The sequence below is a fragment of the Equus quagga genome, chromosome 22, assembly GCF_021613505.1.
Source record: "Equus quagga isolate Etosha38 chromosome 22, UCLA_HA_Equagga_1.0, whole genome shotgun sequence".
Taxonomy (NCBI): domain Eukaryota; kingdom Metazoa; phylum Chordata; class Mammalia; order Perissodactyla; family Equidae; genus Equus; species Equus quagga.
Window position 1 is genome coordinate 3,202,430 of NC_060288.1, and position 22,519 is coordinate 3,224,948.

Here is a 22,519-nt window from a genome sequence, read left to right on the forward strand (position 1 = left end):
CAAGCCCCTCCCCAGGCCATGCCCAGGAGGGGGTTTAGTTTGTACCTTCAGAGGGGGCGTGAAGTCTGGTTCCCTAGGCAGGTGACTGAAGGCAGGAGAGAGGGAGACTGCATGATTCTCTCCAATGGACCCAGTGTAACCGTGAGGGCAGGTCACAGCCTCTCCTCTCACGCTCTGCCAGGCAGGGGGAGCTTCTGGGAGTCCTCTTGTGGGGTTCCATCAACTCCCTGAGTGGGAAGCAGGCTAGGGCATCAGGACCCTGCGCTGAGGCCTGCCTTGGAAGCAGCCACCTTCCGCTTCTCAGAGCACAGACATCTATTGTGAGACTCCGACATCAGCGGCTGTGCTCTCTCTGCACAGGGAGGCGTACACACAGTGGGAGGACACACGGAGGGAGCATGCTCAGTGTGAAAACTCAGAATGAGGAACAAGGGGGGTGGTGACTGCTTGGACAGCCTGCTGAGGACAGTGCTCTGGAGGAGTGAAGGAGCCCCTGTGGGCTTGCACAGAACCTGGGGCAGCGCGGCCATGGAGGCGTGGCGACCACCAGGCCGCCCTGCTGTAGTTGGCTATCGGTCAGGGGCTGCCCGTAGAGTAGCGTTAGAGCAGAGCAGTCGGGCAAATCCGCTTTTCAGCACTTCCTTGGAAGCTCCTTCTGGGAAAAACAAATATATGTGTGGAGGGGGATGTGGATGGAGACAGACAGAAGGCGAAGTTTTCAAACTTGGTGAAGCTGGGTATTTACAGAGCCTGCTTTGGAGGAGGGTGAATGTTCTCGGCAAAGCTCAAGTCATAGCTCACGGGAGACCAGCCGCAGGCCTCCTGAGGCTGGTTGGGGCAGTGTTGAAGCTGTTATCAAGGCTGCAGGGGAGCATGAGCAGGTACTGTCTGGGAGCATCCCACAACAGGGATCAGCCAGGCGCCAGGTGGAGGCGGGCATGGGAGAGACTCCCCAGCACCCCATCTTTGCACACCCTCTTCTTTTGGGTCATTCTCTTTTTGGTAGGGACCCAGTGCTCAATAACTGCTCATAGACAGACGGGTTATTGACTGCGGCATAAGAGAATCCTGATTAGGGGGTGGAGGGGAGGAAGGGCGTGGACGCAGACTTCCCATCTTTACAGTTTGGTTCTGGCTGTCCAGAGGCAGCTGACGTTGGCTTTACATTATCCAAGAGGCACGCCAAGTGACCCTGTACAACCCAGGAATCCTGAAATATTTAGAAGCTCTAATGTCTGTGTGAGGAGAGACCAGAACCTCCTTGGTTGGGTAGTTCAATCCCTCAGTCCGGCGAGCGCTCCCCCGTGTCTGGGAAGGTGGGAGCAGGCCCACCTCCCTGCAGGGCTGACTGTGGGTGCTGAGCAGCAGGAGTCCTGCCTGGGAGAGTAGCTGGCCCATGCCTGTCATTTGCCCGGCTCTGTGGGTCACAGGGAGCCTCTCCCCAGAGTGCTTGAGCTCTGGGGTGCTTTCCTGGGACAAAACTCATAATGGAAGTATATCAACAGCCTATTTCTTCTGAGAGCATCTACGTCTGATTCAGGGTAGGGTTTGGTTTGAGGCAAAGCCTGTTGCAAGCACCCCTTTCAGCTGCCGTCAGGGCTGGCCCCTGAGTTCTGTGAATTTAAGCTGATTTCTGTCCTGACAGAGCTTGTCATTATCTGCATACATAAACAAGTGTGTATGCAGGTCTATACTGGTCGGATTTCTCTCTTTCTCTGGGAAGAGTGGTTTTCAGCAGTGTGAGGCTGGGAAGACAGACATTTCATTATTCCAGAAGTCCTGTGGGGGCAGCTGTCACACAGCGTTACTCCAGCTGCCCACGGCCTGCACAGAACAACGCCACAGGGAAAGCTCCATCGAGCACAAGCGACATTGGGGAATGGTTAAGAATCCTGCTGCATTTTACATGTCTCCTAAGGGAAGAACTTCGAAAAAACGAGCTCAAGTAGGCATTAGTGTGGTCAAAATATGGTGTGGCTCATTCTTTCCTTCAAGAAGCATTCACCCTACTATGTGCTGGGTAACTAAGGAGAGAGACGTCTTCGGAGTCCGCAGTTGTGTGGGGGAAGCAGCTGCATAAATCTGTCATTTACAAACAGCATGAATGTGCAATAAAAGAATTGTTTTGTTTACTCATTCATTCACCCATAGCAACTACAAAGGGTTCAACCTGTCCTAGGAACTGGAGGCCCCAAACTTCACACTCTGGTTGGGGAGACAAGGTCACACTTGTCTCACTGTAATGATCACAAGCCAGGTTACAGGCGAACTACTCGCCGACGGAGAGAGGCAGGGGCAGCGGTGGCCTTGTGTGGAGGACGGATTATTGACTCCAGCCACCGAGGTCGGGTCATCGTGGGTTGTTGTGTGGTTTGCGTTTATTCCTATGGGTACTGCTGTGTCCTTTTCTGGAGCATTGCTCCCTTTCCAGAAGTGTGAAGGCTAATACCCTTCTTTCATCCCGCTGCATCTCAGGGTCACCCGGCAGGTGCTCCGCCATCTGCAGAGGTGGCCTGTGCACGTGCTGGCCTTGCAGCCCCACTCCTGGGAGGAGGGAGCCACAGCTGTGCCTCCACGGCACCGTGGCCTGATTCAGTCACTGTGTGAAGGCAGGAGGAAGGTGAAGTTCACGAGAAATTATTCATTGCAGAGTCATTTCGTCCTGAAGTCCTGGTTGCTGGTGAGTTTCTAAATCCAGGGCCTGAGAATTCCTGCAGAGCCATTGTGGTTTGGCTGAGGAGAAATCCCTCCCAGCCCCCTAGCCACGCTCGAGGGGTGAGACGTTTGCTCAGTATTCAGGAGCCGCCATATTCCGTGGAGAAAGGACTCTGCCCCACCAGGAGCGGAACCACACTGAGCCCTGAAAAGGTTCAGAACCAGCTTCTCTGAACACAGCCATGGACAAATGGGTAGAGGACATGAGGGGAAGTCCACCACAGAACAGAACTTCATATGCAGTAAACATGGAAAGATGTTCAACTTCACTACCAAGGAAACGCGTTAGAAATCTGTAAATTTTTTTTGCTCATCGAATTGGCAGAAAGTTAAAAAAAAATCCGTCAACTTTGCTGCTGAGGGTGTGGGGAAAAGGCTGTTCTATCTGTTGCTGCTGGTGGGGATGTAAATTGGTGCAAACCTTCTGGAGAGTAATTGGCAGTTTGTGTATCAACAGCCTTAAAATGTCCATACACTTTGAACCAGTAATTTTACTTCTAGGATTTTGTCCTAAGGCGATAATCAAATTTATGTACAAGATTTACGTTCAAGAATATTCATCTCAGCCATTAGTGTAATAGAAAAAATATTAGAAACTATCTAAAAGTCCCACAATAGGAGGTTGGTTGAATAATTAATGGCTCAACTAAAGAATGGGAAACAGTTCATTCATTAAAAATGATTTTCTCAAAAAATACTTAATGATGGGAGGAAACAGTGAAAAAGCAGGGCACAAAGTATTAGATGGAGGATTTCAATTTTGTTAAAATTTTAATGATACAAGTACAGGAAAAGTGATTAACGTAACTGTGGGGATTTTATTATGGGGATATTTTTTCAAATACTTTCTGTATTTGGTCTTTATATAGAGTATCACCCATCCTCTCCGAGTCTCACTTTACTGCTCTGTAAAATGGGACTCATCATGCCTACACTGCAGTGTGTTCGGGCAGATCCGCCATAATATTTGAAACTCCGGTCTATTGCGATACTCAAGGAATGGTTATAATATTATTGTCTTCACTTGTCAGTGATGCACCCCTAGTCCAGATATTGATTCATAGCAATTACAAAGTTGTTTCCCCCTCCGCTTTTATCAAGATTAATTGAAAAATCTAAGTAATTTTTACTGAAGTTCTTTCCAAGGATTGATGAAACTCTTAGCTTTTTGCATCTAGTGCAATAATCTCCATTCTTGCCCAGTTCAGAGTTCTCATCATTCAAAATCTAGGTTCTGTTGATTTTCAGTACCTTATCACCTGTCTTATCTCAGATTATTCTGTTACGATGATGCAAACAACGTTTACTAATTAGAGAGAATGCTAGTCCCTGCGGCTGTAGTGGTTCAAAATTCTGTTCTAAGTAGAGCCATCTTCAGTGAAATAGAAATAGAGACTTTTCTTTAATGATCTCTGCAAAATGCCTGTTGCTTTCCTTTGTAAGATTCGGTTTTACAGCTCTCTTCTTTTTCTCTTTTTGAGTTCTCTCTGTTTGGGTCTGCTCTGGTCCTCATGTTCTCTTGAGGCTGAAATTTATCCTTGGTGGGAAAAAATAACTTCCAGATGGGGTCAGAATTGAACGGAATCCCCAACTGTATAAAAACGGGCAAAATATATGTCCTATGAGACACTATTAATTACCCCCTCTGTCAGACACAGCCTAGAGTTTTAGTATTTAACTAATTCACACCTATCAGCTGTGAAGACCCAGCTAATGGGATCATTCTGGAGCTCTGAATGGGTGCCCAGAGCAGGTGGTGAGGCTGAGACAACTGGAACTCTGCCTTTTTTATGTACAAATATTGGGGCATCTTCCTTTCAAAGTGACACCTTCCTAACCCATCTGACTCATGTAAAGGCAAAAACACTGTCACCAGCAAAGTGATTAGAAAAAGGTGGAAGTTACAGAGGAAAAGGGATACGGTGGGGAAGCATTTTATTATTTTTCAATGTTTGGGTCTGAGCTCCTGATTTGGTAAGTCATGCAGTCTTATAAAAATGTCCTGCAACGAATGTAATGAAACAGCTAACAGGCCAGGCTGGCTCACCCAGAGTCTCTGCTGTTGACCTTCTAAAGATGAAAAGGCTGGGGTTCTGGTGAACACCCCACTTACTCCACCTTGAAAGGGAGCCAAGAGGAGGTGTGAAGATCACAGCTTCGGTTGTACAATTCCTCTTCACTTCTGCTCACGTGCCAGATTCCGGTGGTTGGGAGTGTATAAGCTGCGGGCTCCTGCACCCAGGGGCTTGTGGGTATGTGTGTGTCGCAGATGGGCGAGCTTCCTATTTCAGGCAGCTCTGGTGAGGGGCACCTTGGGCTCCAAGCTAGAGCTGTGGATTCCAGTCGGGCTCCTTTCACTGAGAGGTGAGGTGTCTTTCTGACCCTGCTATTCGTCTCTGAAGTGGGCATGATACCCACAACTTCTTGCTGCCCAGGGGTGCTGTGAAGGCTCAGAGAGCTAATGGAGAGCCCTGAAAGTCAGTGGTGCCCACAAGTGGCATTATTACCCCTGGGATAAGCTTCCACTCCTCTTAATTCGTTTGAGGGGAAAAAAAATCCAGCTTCTCTTTGATGCCACCTATTCAGGAGACATTCACTTGTAATAGGATTACAGATGTTTTATTTTATAAATGGTGTTTATTTTTTTCTCTTTATGCAATAATTTATTCTCATTGTAGGGAATTCAGAACACTGAAAATATAAAAAAGAAAACAAATTTCGTCCTTAATCCCATCACATAGATGTAACTACTTTTAGTATTTTTGTGAATTTGCTCTTTTAGCCGGCTAGATAACTGGCAAATTGATAAACACACACATACATAAAACTTTATGATGCACCATTTCCTTCATAGGGAAATGGAATGTTCTACGGTGCGAGCCTCTAGCTACCTTCTGGGGAATCAGGAACGGCAGATTTCTTTAGTTGAGTTGGTTGTCTTCCAGAAAATAGTTCTTGTTGCCCAGTAGCCAAGAAGAAGCTGTTACTCTTATCTGCTGATGACCACAAACCCATTGCCATTTTCCTAAACTTGAACGTATATGAGACCCAATGAAAGTTTAAGCAATTTTTTATTAAAGACTTTAGGTAGTTGGCCCAGTATGTACGCCTGATCAAACCATTTCACTCTCTTGGACCCAACCAAGGTTGTTGAGGCATTATGTGTGTGTGTGTGTGTGTCCCACATGACAACTCTTTCCCTAACTTTCTTCCTCATTCTCTCATTTTACATATTCATTTCCTTTAATTCCCTCCATGTCCTTTTATCCAGGATCTCTCTCTCTTCCCTATAAAATAATCCAATGTCAGTCTGTGAGGTCTTTTTCTGTGTCTTCACATTTTCAAGGTTAAGCCATCTGCTAAAGAACTCGCAACTCTGCCACTTACTGTGACTCCAGAAGTTGGGATAACCCAAACTCCTAAAAGTTGGGAAATTATTGTCCCGTGGATGAGTGATGTGTGATGGAAAATAGGATATATATATATGGAGGTGGCATTGGGGTGGCGATTCCAATCCAGGTAGCAGCCGACTTCTTCCACAGTATCAAAAATAAAAATCATCTCACCATCAAGAAAATGATTTTCCTTAATAACGTAACTCTTTTATTCTTCATTTTAATATAACTTTCACCCCTTTTCTTTCAATGTCATGACGAGGCCTTTACTAGGCTAAACATGCTCTCCCTCCCTGCCTGAAATTCATCAGAAAGCATCCTCAGTTATTTTAACTTGCAATGGAGAACTCCTTAGTTTTTCTTTAAGGACAGATTCCCTTTGCCCCTGGGGGAGAGGTGAGCAAGATTCTTATGTCGGAACATGTATAAAAATGAAGTTCCTTCACAGGTATGGGTGATGGGTGAATGTGGTTGAGGTATGACTGGTACCAGTCTTTGACCTCCTCCTGCTCATTCTTCCTCTTCTGCTGGGTCGACCTGTCCTTCAGGTTTGGGGTGCAGTATTGGGGGAAAGAAGGAAGGGAGTACTGGAGGTGAGTGGGCTGGTGGAGGAGAGTTGGTGCAGGATTTTTGAAGCGAAAAGTATGGGAACAGCTGCTGTGGTAAGAAGAGTGGACAGAAGAGAAAAGGGGAATTAAAAATAATTCTGAGATCTGTAAATCCCCTTCAAAGACTCTAAGGAAAGCACTGGGGTTATTTTACAGTTACTTTTTGGTCGCTTGACTCTGTAGTCAAAAATAATTTATTTAACCAATTCTCTACCTTTGGACAGTTAATTTCAACTATTCTGTTGCTTATAAATATATCTATGATGAATATTTTTGTCTGTCATTCTGATCATGTCATTTTGTCAGCCAAGACGATTGATGGTAACTATTGTAACAAAACCTAGAATTTCAGTGGCTTAGCAGGTTAAAGGTTTATCTTTTGTTTAATTTACTGCCTCGGGTTAGAGTAGGGGAGCTCCATTCTTTACAGATACCAGAGACTCCTGCCTCTTCCATGTTGTGGCTCCGCCCTCCTCAGGTCCTCAGAGCTCTGCATGGGGTCCTCTGCTCTGGAAGACAGGGAAGACTGGAGCTGGGGCAAGGCACGCCCACTTGTGACCTCCACAGCCCAGAGATGGCACAAACCACTTCTGCCCATGGTTCACTGGTGAGAACTCATGACCTAGCTCCACCTACAAGCGAGGGAGCTGCAGAAGGGAATCTAGCTATGCACAAAGGAGGAGGGGCAAGGGGCATCAGTTAACAACAAGCCAAGCCGCTAGCAATTTACTCTCAGATCTTTAGAATACAAAGGGTTACATTCCTGGGATCCTTTGCCACTACAAGATACTTGTTATTTTATATTCTCTTTTGCTTACAGAGACAGTGAGCTTGCATCTTCCCACATCATCCTACATGCTCTTTCCAGGCTCTTTCCCTACCTCTACAGTCCCCGTGTCTCCTCAGAAGCTTTGGCGGCATACAGGAGTCCATCTGGGATAAGGTCACACCTGCTTCAGAACTCACATGTGTGTGTTGCCCGGGTCCCCAACCTTCCACATCTCTGATGCTGGCTTATTTTCCCAGGTACAGAGTAAAGTTGCAGTTGACTCCACCGGTGTTTCAAGGTCCCTGACTCCAAGACTAAAGGCTGACTTTCTGCCCCTGTGAAATGTTACTAAATGTCAGGACTTCTGATTGGGAGGACTGTGGGAAGGGGGAAGGTGGTGTCAGGCGAAATGCACTGACATTTCAAGCACAACTGGCGACTCCAGCCCCTGGTAATGGCTTTAGTAACTTCACAGCTGCTCCCTGCGATTGAGCATCAGGACTGTTAAACACCAACGGAGTTGAAAAGCTTCCCCCTCACGCTCTAACACTCAGGCAGTAGAGGGCTCCTGGCTATGTCTGGAGCTGTGTGCTGGGGACAACACTGGCCGCTGCCTCTGTCCACTCTTGCTGCTCTTCACCTTCCCTGTCTTGACAGGGTGGGACTGCTGCACACAAACAGATTTTTCTTTGTAAGCAGAATGCCCATTGCTGTGGCTGCTGAATCGGTACTCCGGAGTGGGCTGTTTGCCCTCAAAGCTGCTGGTGCCACAGCCACGAAGCCTGCAGGACTCTACTGTGCGTCCTGACGTCCATCGGCTCTGTTTTTTTTCAGATACGCTGGCTCGGCAACCCCGCGGTTTGAAGGTTTCCTCGAGAGAACTTCAGGGGATTTCCCCAGGATCGATGTGAATCTTGTCTTGGGGCCCAGGAGAAAGATGCCCTGTGGAGCTCTCACTTCCGTCTGTGCTCCTCCCTCATTCTCTGTTTTCTTTATTCTCTTTTATACTCTCGCTCTTTATGCCCCTTGCTCTCCACTTCCAGGAGAAGATCTGGGAATCAGGTCTGAAGGTCAGATTTTTGGAGAATCACTGTGTTTTGCCCTCGTCCTGAAACTAGACAGACCCTCATGAAGCGGGGGAGGAAAGGGGGCGGGAACCGGCGCAGCGCTCGCGTTGCCGGTAGAGGCCCTGCCCCACTGGCAGTCCTGCAGGCGCATGCTCCGCATCTCCTCCAAGAAGGCCCCTGCCATCTTTTGAAAACACAAAGCCGGGCAGAGAGAGCAGGAGGAGCGAACGCTGCTAATGTTCTCCCTGTCCCCCTGCCTTACGAGCTCTGGTAGTTTCCTCTCGAGTGTGTCGCATGGGGTCCACTCCTGAAGCACCCCTAAAATTCCCCCCAACCTCTGCATCGGTGCTTCTGGACGCTCGCGGAAAGAAATGAAGCACCACCACAATACCCAGCGCTTACGAGTGCTGGTCTCGTCAGGGGACCTTGCCATATAGTCACATTAGAGGATGTTTTCTGAGCTCTTACTGTTTGCTAGAAAGTGTGTAAGTGCTTATGTGTGTTCAAATCGTTTAACTTTACAACAGTGCTGTGCATCAGGACCCACTAATGGCCCTTTTACTGAAATGGAAACTGAGGTTCAGAGTGGTTAAGAAACAGGTAAGTCCACGTTTTTACCCCCTACAGTAACATATAGGATATATAACATATGAAATATACTATATATAATGTATTGTATACTGCACATATTACATATATTATCTATTTTATATTCTTTATAATCTTTACAAAAAACTTGCAAGGTGTTATTGTTTTCATTTTGTAAATAAGAAAATAGAGGTTCTAACACGCTGAGAAATTTGTGTGAGTACATCACACCCACCAAGTTATTGAACAGGTATTGGAATCCAGGTAATCCTGTTTTGCAAAAAGTCTACGTTCTTTCCATTATTCAAAACATATTTTGGTCAAGTGATTTAAGTAACTCTCTCTCAAGCTTGTCACCAAAGCAGAAAAGAAGACACCGGTGCTTAACTAGAAATTATCAAAAGGCAGAATCAAGCAGGAATAATGAAAAAGGACCTGAGGAGCTGGGTCCTTTTTCTGGCTAATAGTCAGCTAGTAACTGGCTAAATAACCCCCCAGAAGACAGACCCACTTTTCAGAAACCCCTCTGGTGAGAGAGGGGCCAGCTCCAGAAGAGAAGCACATCCTGGGCCCCAGAGGCCTTTCATAAGAGAGAGCGCAGAACTCTTCTGCAAATGGTTTGACTTAACCGGAAGTGAAAAAGTCTTTCCTGAGCGTCTTGTTGTCTTTTAAAGAACCTCTAAGATGAAACTACTTTATACCTCCTGTTTAGACATAAAGTTTACCACGAGAATTTCAGTTAGGCATAGTTTGAACCAGAAAGAAGACTGGCTCTTAGAAAACAGACAATGGTATAAACTGGGAAGTCTATAAATACAAGCTTTTTTTTAATTAAAAAGAGATACACAGATAGAGTGTGCTCATATTACAAACTTGGCCTTAAGAGAAAGGTTGATAGGGGAACCATTTTGTTTAAATGAAGAGGAAATTTCAAGCAATAGTTACCAGCTGGTAATCCCTACTTTGGGGAGTAATGTTGAAGCGAGTTATTGAAGTGACCTCAGGGAAAGGCAAGAGTGATGTTCTGTAGAATCCTGGAGCTGGAGGGACCTTGGAGAGCATCGAGTCTCCGGATCTTATTATAAAGACGCAGGAACTGGGGGGGGGGGGGGGGGGGGCGGAGGAAGAGCAAGCCCACTCTGGTCACAGAGAGAGAGAGTGGTTGCCACAAAACTCCCTCAAATAGGATTTTTTGAATAGTTATATGGATGAAAAGCAAAAACAGTGAAGAACATTTGCTTTTCTAGTCTTTGGTCATATTTCCCCAATACCGTTTTAAATCCTGTTTCCTCCCTCTATTGAACATGTTTTTGGATTAGCTGTAACCAGTGAGGTCTCATTAAAGAAAAGAGCAAAGTCAAGAACTTTCAATATTATTTAATTTATTTTTTAACATAATATGTGCATAGGATACAAAATCAAAAAGTCATGAAAGGTATAGATTTAGAAAATGGTCTCCCTGTCAGTCTTGGCTCGAGCCGAGCAGCCCCATCCTCCAGGAGCTCGCTGCCAGCAGGTGGTGTGTGCCTTCCCGGAGAATCTTGTGCCTGGACAAGCGCAATGTAAACATGCGCTTCTCTTTTCCTTTCTGTTTTACACAAACGTCAGCACACTAGTCATGGTGTCCTTTGTCTCGCTTTTATTATTTAGCAACACACCTTGGGGACTGCTAGCCTATCAGGTCCTATCGAGTTGCTTCTTTCTTTTTAAATGGCTGCATCTTCTTTTATTGTCTGGAAGTATTAGAATTTATTTAACACATCTGGGTCATGTCCTCTTTTTTGCTATTACAAACAATGCTGTGATAAAAATCTTTGCACGTACATCATTTCTCACATGTGGGAATATGTCTGTGGTATAAATACCTAGGAGTGAAATTGTGGGGACAAAGCGGATGTGTTTTACATTTTGTCGATATTGCCAACTTTCTACAGCGCTAGCAAAGAATGGGGTACCTGTTTCCCCACACCATGGCCAACATATAGCCTTATCAAGCTTTTTTTACTTTTAGGCTCCGTGAAATTAGGATAAGTGAAAAGTGTCTGACTGTATTTTTCACTTTCATTTAAAGTCAGGTTGAGCACCCTTAAGAGTCTTTGCAGAAATAAATATTGTGTTTTTTTCTTTTGCTTGTTTTCCTGCTGTACGACTTAGTACGACTTTACCCATGAAAACCTATAATAAAAAATCTCTTCATAGTATATACTTAAGTATATAGTATTCTCATTATTGTAATTAAATTTTTGATCCATCTGAACTTTATTTTATGCAAAATATGCACTATAGGATATAACTTTTTTTCCAAGTGGTAGTTCAGTTGTCCCAATATCATTTATAAAATCATCCACTTTTACAGTATTGATTTGAAATGTTACCTTTATTACATGAATTTGAATCTACTTCTGGCCTTTCTATTTGGAGCCATTAATGGTCTGTCTAGTCAAGAAATGGTACAATATTCTTCTAATTCTTATAACTTACAATTTATTTCAATAGTTGGTGGGGTTCTACTTTTTAAAAACATTCCTCACTCTTCTTGCTTATTTATTTTTGTTATAAATAATAGAACTCATTTGTCTGTTTGCCTGCTCCTTCCAAAAATACTCTGGATTGTATTATTTTATAGATTAACTTAGGTAGCATTGACATCTTTATGATACTGCATATTTCTGTTCAAGAACATGGCATGTCTTTTATTCATTAAATTGTTTATTTGTGTCCCTTGATGCATTTTAAAGTTTTAATCACATAGATATTACACATTTTTAATATTTATCTTCCTATTTTAAGTTTACTGTTACTATTCATGATATCTTCTAATTTTTATTATTTATACAAAAATTATTTAGTTTGGTATAATAATTATATACTCAGATATCTGAGTATATGCATTTTTAAAAATTTATATTGTTTGTAACTTTATTCTCTTATGTTTTCTGAATATACAATTGTATTATGCACACATAATAGTTGTGCTTCTAGTCTCTCAAAATTCGTACCTCCTCCTTCTCTCATATAATTGTATAGGCTGACGTCCTCAGAACAATGTTAAATAAAAATGGTTAGAACAGATAGAGTTATTTTGCGTTTAACGTTAATGGGAGTGCTTGTTATATTTCTATGTTAGGCCTCATGCTAGTCTCTGTGGTGATCTCTATACGTGGATACACACAAATAGGTACATAGGAGTTTCATGTTTTTTAGGAGTTAACCTATTTATTTCTATTGCATAAAAATTTTTATCCAGAATTGGTGGTGAATTTTATCCAGCAGTGTTCTGAAATCTACGGCAATTGTCACGTGACGTTTTCTCACTTGCTTATTTGATTCGTTCAGCCTACGAGCACCTGCTCCGTCCCTGGGGATATTGTGATTACAGGGAATATGGCAGTGAACAGAGAAGGCGGTTCTCTCCTTGCTTACAGCCCAGTGGTAATCTCATCTATTTTGCTATAATAATACGATGAGTTACGGGTGTCAATTTTCTAACATCCCATCATTCTTTCATTTCTCCAGGAAACCTCCCATGGTCATGGTGCGTTCTGCTCTTAGTGGTCTACCTGATCTTGTTTGTCTTGTACTGCATTTAAGAGTTTTGATTTGGCATTCATAAGTGAAATTAGCCTATGTTTTGTGTATGCGCTGTCTTTTTCAGATTTTGTTATCAGTATTTTTTCCTTAGAGAAAGATTTAGATGATTTCCTTCTGTTTAATATGCTTTAGGTCAGTTTTAATAACATCAGATTTATCTTTTCCTTAAGTCTGTGGTAGTATTCCTCTGCAAAACCTGCCGGGCTGATGCCTCTCAGGGGCGTAGCTCTGTGACACTTTCCCTCTCTCATGGTACTGGTCTGTTTGGATTTACTGGTCTGGCCATGTTACATTTTAGTCCCTTAGATTTTCAAATCGGTCAGGGTTTTCCAGTTTATTTGCATAAAGCTGAATAAAATATTCTCTGTAGAGTATTTTAATTTCTCCTATAGTTGAGGATCTTTCCTCCTTACTGTTTCTGATTTTGAATAACGGTGCTTCTCTCTCTTGCTTGATTTGGTAAATTAGCAGTTTATTAATTTTATTGTTAGCTTTTGTCAAGGAACCATTTAATTATGTATCAGTCCTTCCATTTTTAGTTTCCTAATTTATTAATTTCTGCTTTTATTTTAATTAATCATTGTTTCTATTTATTTTAGGTATATATATATATATATATACATATATATATTTTTTTTTTTTTAACTGAGGAAGATTAGCCCTGAGCTAACATCTGTGCCAGTCTTCCTCTACTTTATGTGTGGTATGCCACCACAGTGTGGCTGACAAGTGGTGTAGGTCCACACCCAGGATCTGAACCTGTGAACCCAGGCTGCTGAAACGGAATATACTGAACCTAACCACTACGCCACGGGCTGGCCCCACTATATTTTGGTTTTTATTTCCAGCTTATTTGTAGTATGTGTAACTAATTTTTTGTTTTTTGACTACTAATATAAGTATTTAAAATATTTTTGTTTGTTAAAACATTCTTTGGGAATTTTTTTCAGAGCACTGTTTTAGTTGTTTCCAATTGTTTCTGTGTTTTCATAGCTAAGGACTATTAATGCCAAACTGACATGTGACCCCATAATGCCAGAGTCAGTATCATGATCTTGAAGACTTTTCATTAGAGGAATAAAGATGAAGACTTATAAACTTATTTGAAATAATTCTGTATTCCAATATTTGGGAGAATAAAATCAGGTCATATTAAAATAACTTTGGTAATTATTGGAAGTGCCAAACTGAATTTATTGTTTGATTTCTTTACTACATTGCTCCCAAACACTGCCTTTTGCATCAATGTTTATGTTTAAAAAGATAGACATATTTTTTTCACTGTTATTCTTTTTTTAAAAAAAGGAAATTGTTATCTTTGGTCTCCAAAAGTCTTTCAAGTAACCATTCTAAGAGGATCTGACTATAATTCATAAAGAAAAAACCATAATTTACTTTGTGGCCGTGTACTTTAATCAAGGAGAATTTACCTAAAACGTAGTGGGTAGTCCAGCAAACTTCTGTATATACGTTTATAAGAAGTAATACATTGTTCTCACATGACATTATTCAGGCTCAAAATACATTCATGGAGAACTTTTTCGTATCCAGCACTCTGCTGATGAATTCAGATACATTAGCTCGTGTAATAATCCTCCTCACATTGTTTTCAGATAGGCATCAACATACTTTTCTAAGTCATGGAAACAAAACCTCAGAGAAGGTCGCTTGCTCTGGGCGGGAAAGGGCAGTGCTGAGAATCAGCACCGTATCCTCCGATTCCCAATCCAGCTCTCGCCAGATTAAAAAGAATGTGCCAAATATTGGTCAGCTAGTTATATCTTTTTTTCCAACCTGCTCTGAAAACGGCAGTTATGTCAGACTGACAGACGTGTCATTCTATCATCTCTTCTTTAAGCGCCTACTTTCTGTAAGGCCCTCCTCACACAGAGGTCTCCCACTGGACAAGGTGCTCTGCCACCAGCATGTCTGCTCATGTAGCAGAAGGACAGGTTGTAGGGCTCAGAGGACTGAGCACACCAGGAATCAGAAGAGGGGGTCACTTAAGAAGTATGCAGAAGAAGTGCGCAGACCTAGGATGTGGAGGACACGCCAAAGGTTGAAGACGCACATGGAGGCCGTGAAAAGGAGGAATATAGCAGGCAGGAGGGGAGGTTGCAAACAATGTAGGACGTCACGTATTGTAATGTACAAGTAGTAGTGGGATTTTTGTTGTATTTTTTTTTTAATGTTCTAATATTGAAAATTAGTGAACTTGATGGTGACAACAGCACGAAGAAAAAGGAGAGGCAGCATAAAATGAAAGGAAAGGAAGATAATTTCCAGAAATTTCCACAAACAACTAATACTGGGAGGTATAAGATATTGGGATGTCGTCCATTCCTTCATCTGCAGGCAGAATTACACTCAAACTATTCCAATGAGATGAAAGAACATGACCATGGACTGAATTGCGTCTCCTCAAAATTCCTATGTTGAAGTCCCAGTTCCCAATGTGACTCCAGGAGGGAGGGCCTTTCTGGGAGTAACTAGGGTTAAACGAGGTCAGAGGGGCATGGCCCTGATCTGATACAATTACTGTCCTTATAGAAAGAGACACCAGAGAGCACACACTCTCTCTCTTTACCACGTAAGGACACAGTGAGAAAGTGGCCGTCCGCAAGCCAGGAAGAGAGCTCTCTCCAGAACTCAACCCTGCCAGAGTTTGACCTGGGACTTTTCAGCTCCAGAACTGTGAGAAGATAAAATCTGCTTTTTAATCCACCCAGTGTATGATATTTTGTTATGGCAGCCCAAGCTGACTGATACAAACACGTTTTGTTTTAGAATTAACCCCCTAAAACTGGAACTCCTCCCTAGTCCCTCATTAGCACCAACAGCCATAGGACTGTTTGGATGTAAACAAAGTAAAGGGTTAGCAAAGAGGTGAGGGGTCTCCCAGAGCAACTTAAGAGGTCTTTTATTAATCACAGAAACCCCACCCTCCAGAGGTAGTTTTAGCGAGCGTTAGGAACTCCTCAAAATTCGGTGAAGATGGAGGAGGAGATAAATTGGAAAGGTTGAGTGTAGCTTTGTGTAGAGTTTCTTGTGTGTATAGGAACTTACAAAGATGTGATGTTTGGAAGACATTCTAATCGTTAAACGTGAAGTCAAGAAAGAAAATCATTCTCTCCTACAAACATATAATTTGTTACTCCAGGAAATGAAAGGTCATGGTTAAATGGGCCAAAGGTTTGAGCCAGTGATGCAATTCATTTGTCCACTCATTCGTTCATCAACAAATATTTATGGAGCCTTACTGTGTACAGGCCCTGTTCTCTGGTCAGATCAGAAAGCCACTCTCAGATTCCCCAACTTCCATCATCATTACCTATTGAATAGTAGACATTGTTTTTGTTGCTCTTCTTGGTTTTTAGAATGTTCTATTGGTCAGGGCTTTGACAAACTTTTGTGTATGACCTCCCACCTCTCACAATCTTCAGTATCAGGGTGGGGGGTCCAGCAGTATTTTCTCAGCGTAATCTTGGAGAAGGTCAACATTTATTTCATAACTTCAGGGAATATTTTCCTAACCAGTCCAGATGGAGAGTCCCAGCTGGGCCTTTCTGTGCAACTGATTATTAGCTTTATTAAAACTTCGACTTATGAATCTGCAACATTTGTGATCTTTTTCTCCCAGACGGGGTCATTCCACTATGGCCATTACTCAGACAGAAGAACCATATTTTCTTACACAAATGCTGCTCTCTGTGGAGGCAAGAGGGAAGAAGCAGGAAAGGAATACCAGTTCACAGAAGCTGTAGATCACAGAAGCCCAGCAGTGCCTTGAAAGTTGGAAGAAAAGATTAAAGGCCACTCCTAATCATGACAGTGACATTGCTATAAAAACATTGGTATATCCATCCTTTCCCAGCCCTTCAATGTCTTGGGCTATGGAGACTGTCTTAAGGAGCTTGTGTTGATTTCAAAGCTTTCTCTGGAAGCCTAAGCCCTTCTTAACAGTTCTTTATTAGCTAAAAAGCAGAGTTGGATGTTGAAACTCCATTTCTCAGACATTTTATAAAACTGATGTTAAGAAGATTTAAGCTGAAATATTGGCACCATCATTCTTTTCTTCCTCATCTGCCACCCTGCTTGATCCTTCAACCAACAGACCTTCATGCTGCGTGCTCAGAATGGGACTGATTTTAATGAATTTCAGCACCAGGGAGTCATTTTCTGAAGTTACCTGAGAATAACCCCCAACTCAACTCCTGAGAAAAATCAGTAAAATGCTCAATAGAGCCATTATGCTATGGCTTCCTGTCACTCTGCCCTCACAAACACCTTTTAGCCTACAATCTTTTTAAAAAAGTAAGCATTTACTGTTCCTTTTCCCTCTAGGCAATCTGGGCAGAATTTACTTATTCCATTTGGTTAGGTTTTCATGTCTCCTTTCCTCTAAGTGGCTCAGTGATCAGTACAGGTTGATTTATAAGAGGAAGAAGACACTTTTAGGAATATTTACCTTGAGGGTCTAATACTGAAAATTGAAAGAGAAAGTATGAGTCATAAGAAATGGAAGAGAGGAGAGAAAGAGGCATGAGGGAAAGAAAGGAGGGGATCAGAAGAAATAAACCACTGGAATTTAGAGATCAGAGGGTGACTTGAAAGAACATGGAGTCCTTGCCTTCAGGAAGACTTTCATTTAAATCATTCCAGCCAGAGGAGAGGGTCTTCCTGTTTCCTAAGATCCCTGGAAGACCCAGCACTGTTCTCCGGTCCAGATCCCAAGACTGTCTCTTCCTGGCTAGCCCATCTGTCGTATGCCATCAGACAAAACCCAGGCCCTCTGTCATTGTCTCTATGGGAATCAGCAATAATTGGTCATTCCCTACTCTTCACACATGTGAAGAGACCTTGTTTGAAATAGGTGCTGATCGTCTTATGATCATACAATCAAATCAAAAGAAAAAGTGTCTGGTTTCCTTAGTAAGCTGGGTAACATAAGAGCATCTCTCATTCAAGAGGAAGGTTTTTTTTTTTTGGTAGAGGTTGTGGCTAGGAGGAACCTGATGGAATTTTGTTGTCTCCCTTTTGAGAAGAGGAGTCCAGAGCCTTTGTCAAAGATGTAGGATAAAAGGCTCAGAGCTCTACCAGCAAACCAAAGACAATTTTGGTGGGGAGAAACCAAGGGAAGCTGGTGTTCTGGGAATTGTTACAGAGGAAACCAACACCTGTCTTTTGTGGAGTATCCCAGAAGAGATGTCCTCACGCTGGGGAGAGATCCACAGGCAGTCCTGAGCATGGCGGGAGTCAAGAGTCTTTCTCTAAGTCTAAAGCAGATGACATTTAGATAACCAAAGCCCACAACTGTTATGTATAATGAATTTCTACTTAACACATTTTTGTATCTCAAACTATGAGATAAATAACTTATTAACATGACTTCTAAGAAAAGGGGAAGGCAAGTAATGTATGGCAAAGCCTGGGAGAATGAATTTTTCTTAAAAGCTGCCTTTTCCAGACACTTGATGCTGTCCTACAGAGATGTACTAAACACAATCTCATCTTTCTTTAACAGTTTTGAGGTATTGCTATATGAGCTATTTACCCGTGTTGCATTATAATGTGAACTGTTGGTTGTGCCACAGTGATTGGAAAGATGTGCAGTCCATTCCCAGGCAGAAAACACTCTCAGTATTAGCCAATCTTGAACACACATTCGGTGCAGAGGATTGTGCAAAAGCATTAATTTGCTTTCTCCATCAATCACCTTTCAGTCATAACAGTGACCACCTCAGATGAGAGTCCAGCAGTTTCTCCCCTTCCTTACCTTCCTCTTCAATTCCAACTCCCTTTGGTTTTTCTACCCCTGTCCCGCCCCTAGGATCCCCTCTTCATTTCAAAGGGGGCAAATATACTTGATAGAAAGTAGAAAAAATTCCTTCAAATACATCTTCATGACAGATCAATGCTGCCTTGCTAATGTTTATCACTTTTCCTAGGTAACCTAAATGCATTCTGATGCCGAAAACAACCCCTTTGGACTTACCAAGGCTCCTTTCTTGTTGGTGGAAGAACCTTGGAGTGGATGGGAGGGAAGATCCGGTCCTGCCACCATTTGACGCTGTCAGCTCTTTGCTGTCCATGGATGCTAAGTGTGATATGCATGTGGGTGGCCAAAGAGGCCAAGATGGGATACTTCATTCTCTCCTGAACATTCTGAACAGGTCATGATGACCCTTGGACTAGATGTTACCTGAAGTGTCCATCGTTTTGTGAAAGCAGTCTGTTTCCTCCAGCTATGAATGAAGTAGATCTGGCCACTGTCATTAACTGTTCATTGTTGACTTTCTAAGTATTTGTCCAGCACTGTCCTAAGTGCTGTGGGTATCATTTAGATGTGGGGGTGGTGTGGGTGTGGGAGGTGGTGGCAAGGCTACCAAGGAACTCAACTTGTAGTAACAGACATGAAGATGGCCATATGGAAACAATAATGAAAATACAAATGCATTTTGTATGTAAATAATTTTAACTTGTGTGGTGTAGGGTAAAAGTGAAACAGCCAGGCAGATAGGGCTAGTGAGGGAAGGAGAGATTCGGCTGGGCCTTGCAGGATGGCTGCAATCTCTCTAGGACAAGCAGGGTGCGAGGGAAAAACTGGAGCAGCCATCGGAAGGTAGGGAGGCCAGAATGAGCATGCGCATAGGAGGCTAGGACAGAAGTAGGGTACACGAGGAGGTGGGGGAGGTTAGACAGGCGAGATGGGGCCAGATTTCACCTAACACCGGAAGCCAGAGACAGGGCAGACTAGAGTCTTTAAGCCCATGTTTCTCAAATCTGAAGCCACTCATAAATATGGAGCATCTTCCTGGAAATTCAGTGTCGCATAAATATTTGGGGGTAAACTATTCTTTAACTGGTGTGCTAAAACAAACATGGATATATTTTGGAGTAGAATATAAAACTGGCATGGCTTTGTTAATAAAATATGCATATTTAAAGAAATTTGGGCTTGTGGGAGGTCACTTGGATGACACCTTCACATCCCCAGGTCTTCTCCTCCAGGTGGTGTATATTGATCGGATAGTTTGAGAATTTCCTTAGGCAATAGGAAGTGAAACCTCATTGCCTGAAGCTGTGCCCTGTGCTTGAAGCGTCGTTTATGTTGCTCTGAGCAACTTCTGGTCCCACTCCAGGAGCTGATCTGACATCCTGGACCAGTGGAGCAAAGTGATTACGTGTCACATTCACAGTGGCCCATGCCAAAGCACTGTTGTTTCCTGTCAAGGAGTAAGACATTTGTGTAGTCCTTTGTAGGTTGATTTGCTGTCATTCTTTCAACAGCCCTAGAAATAGTTATTATTACCTTGATTTACAAATGAGGAAATCATGTGTGGCAGGTATTGTGCACATGTTCGATGGGCTCTTGCTGGAAGACTTCTAAGTTAGGACATGGGTCCTGGCAGGCAGGGGGTCCAACAGTCATATTCGACTGTGCAGACCTGCATTCTGGACAGGTGCTTCATGCCACATGTGATCTGCCAGCGTCAGGGGGGGCATGCCGACCTTCTTAATTCAGTTCTCCATCTCCTGTCAATTGGTGCCTTGCTGGACAATAGTTAACAGCGGCTCTCGGCTCCACATTTCTTATGAAGAATTTAACTGAGGCAAAACAGAATTCAGGTGGGCAATTTAGTCTTGCAAATCTCTGTCTGTCTCTGTCTTTCTCTTTCTCTCTCTCACAGGTTATTTACAACTCTGGCTCATTAATAAATATAATCATGATTTGAACCAACAGCATCACCCGCTTTTATTTAGCAGAGTATTTTAAATTGTAAGATATTCCCTACTGTCTTCAAATCTCATGAAGCCTTGTCTATTTTAATACTAACTTTCTGAAGACTCATTAGTAATTAATGAAATCATTAAGAATGGCTCATGGTGACTGACACCTTCCTGGCAACCACAATCCCCTCTTGTACTTAGTGGAGATGTCACTGGCTCCACAGGTTTGCTTTGGGGGGTGGAGTGGGTGGGTGGAGTGGAAGGGGATTGGATACATAAAGTTTCACAACAGCCATCAGCCAGAACAGAAAGCCGTGAGTGTGATCCTCCAAGTTTCTCTACTTAGGAAGCTGTGCTGGGAGAAGTTGTCTGAAAAACCTTTCATTCACCCAATGCTGGTTTTAAGAAATCCTGCTAATACCGTGTTTTCACTAAAATGGCATTGTGTGGCTCAAAGGAATTAGCAAAGATGTAGTGTTGAAAGTCACTTATTTTTTTTCTCTTGTTTTCACACATTTCATTCTTTCTTGGCATTGCCGATATTTATTCTCCTCTTCTCCTTTTTAGGAACAGAATTTGGCATAAATAAATGATAACTGAGAAAATGGTATAAACAGAAGAGTAAATAGGGTTTCTCCGGTCTCCTACTGTAGGGCAGGCTAATTTATTGTAGCACCTGGTTACCCACAAGAAAGACCGTAGTTCCAGCCGCTCCTATTTAATTTGTGTTTTAATAAAGAAACCCACATTCTTTCCTTAATTACTGAAAGTGGAACATGAACCCCCAAAAGCCTTTCAGACTGCTAATGCACTGACACTGTTAAATCAAAATGGACTGCTTTGCCAGGGTACTGCCCGCAAAATGGAATTCGGTCCATTTCATACCCCAATGAATTTAAATTGTACGGCGCTGATATTTAATACCAATGCAAGTACCAGTGGAGTCTGCATACTTAATATGCATTCTCCCACTCTCAGAATTAAGCAGTTGATCTATGGGACACAAAGGGATCATCCTTCTCTCAAAGAGAATATTTTATCACCAGGCAGTTTAAAAGGCACTAACATAAACAACTGTTTGCAGCGCGCTCTCCCTCTCATCTTCAAAAGGCAAAAAGTACACGGAAGGACATGCTGTTTTAGACAAAGCATTTTAGAAAATCACTTGAAATATTTTCCTTTTCCTTTGAGGATGACTGAACCTTTGATAGGTGCTCAAGAGAGTTCTTATAATTTAGTTTATTTCTCTTACTTTTTTAGAGGGAGGCAAACAGACAGTGGGAAGGCACAAAGCTGAAGCCTCCTTTCTCTTGGAAGTGGAAACCTTACTGCTGAAATCATAAAAGTGTTATTTATGGTTTTTACACCATGACTGAACATGCCAGATTTTTCTGGGACAGTGTCAATTTTAAATGAATAGCTAAGTTTAATTTCATCACCAAACCTTTGTAAGAATTTCATCTAGACAAATGAATGAAATAGAAAACAAATATTTTGCTACATCCCTTGTCCCAGTTTTTGCTTCTTAAAATACGGTCACTCTCCTTTTAGCCATGCTGATATTTGGGAAACTGTTATGGAAATGACTTAATTTTTTGAGGTACTTGCCTCACAAATAAAATGTGCATCGCACATCTTCTCATTTCCTTCAAATGCTAGAGGGAGGATGGAGGCATTGGGCGAAGAGCTGCCTCATTTCCAGAGAGAAAACAGAGGCATTGAGAGTTTGGTGGGACTTCCCAGCCTCAGCAGTAACAGTGTTTGGTCCTGAATTTTTACATCCTGACTCCAGTGTGGGCCCCCTTCCGGCCCTGCCCCACCAAAGGGGCAATCGCAGCAGAACGATGATTCCCTGAGGCTCAGAGGCGTGCACACTTTGTGTTTTCAATTGGGTTTTATTAGTCAGCCCACTCATTGAGTGCTAGGTGCTGTCTGTGGAATTATAAAGATATATATGATCCTGGCTCTGTCCTTACAGAGCTTGCGATGCATTTAGGGAAACCAGGCATGTAGGCATGAAGCGGAAGCTCACTGGACAAGGCAGGGGGAACATCA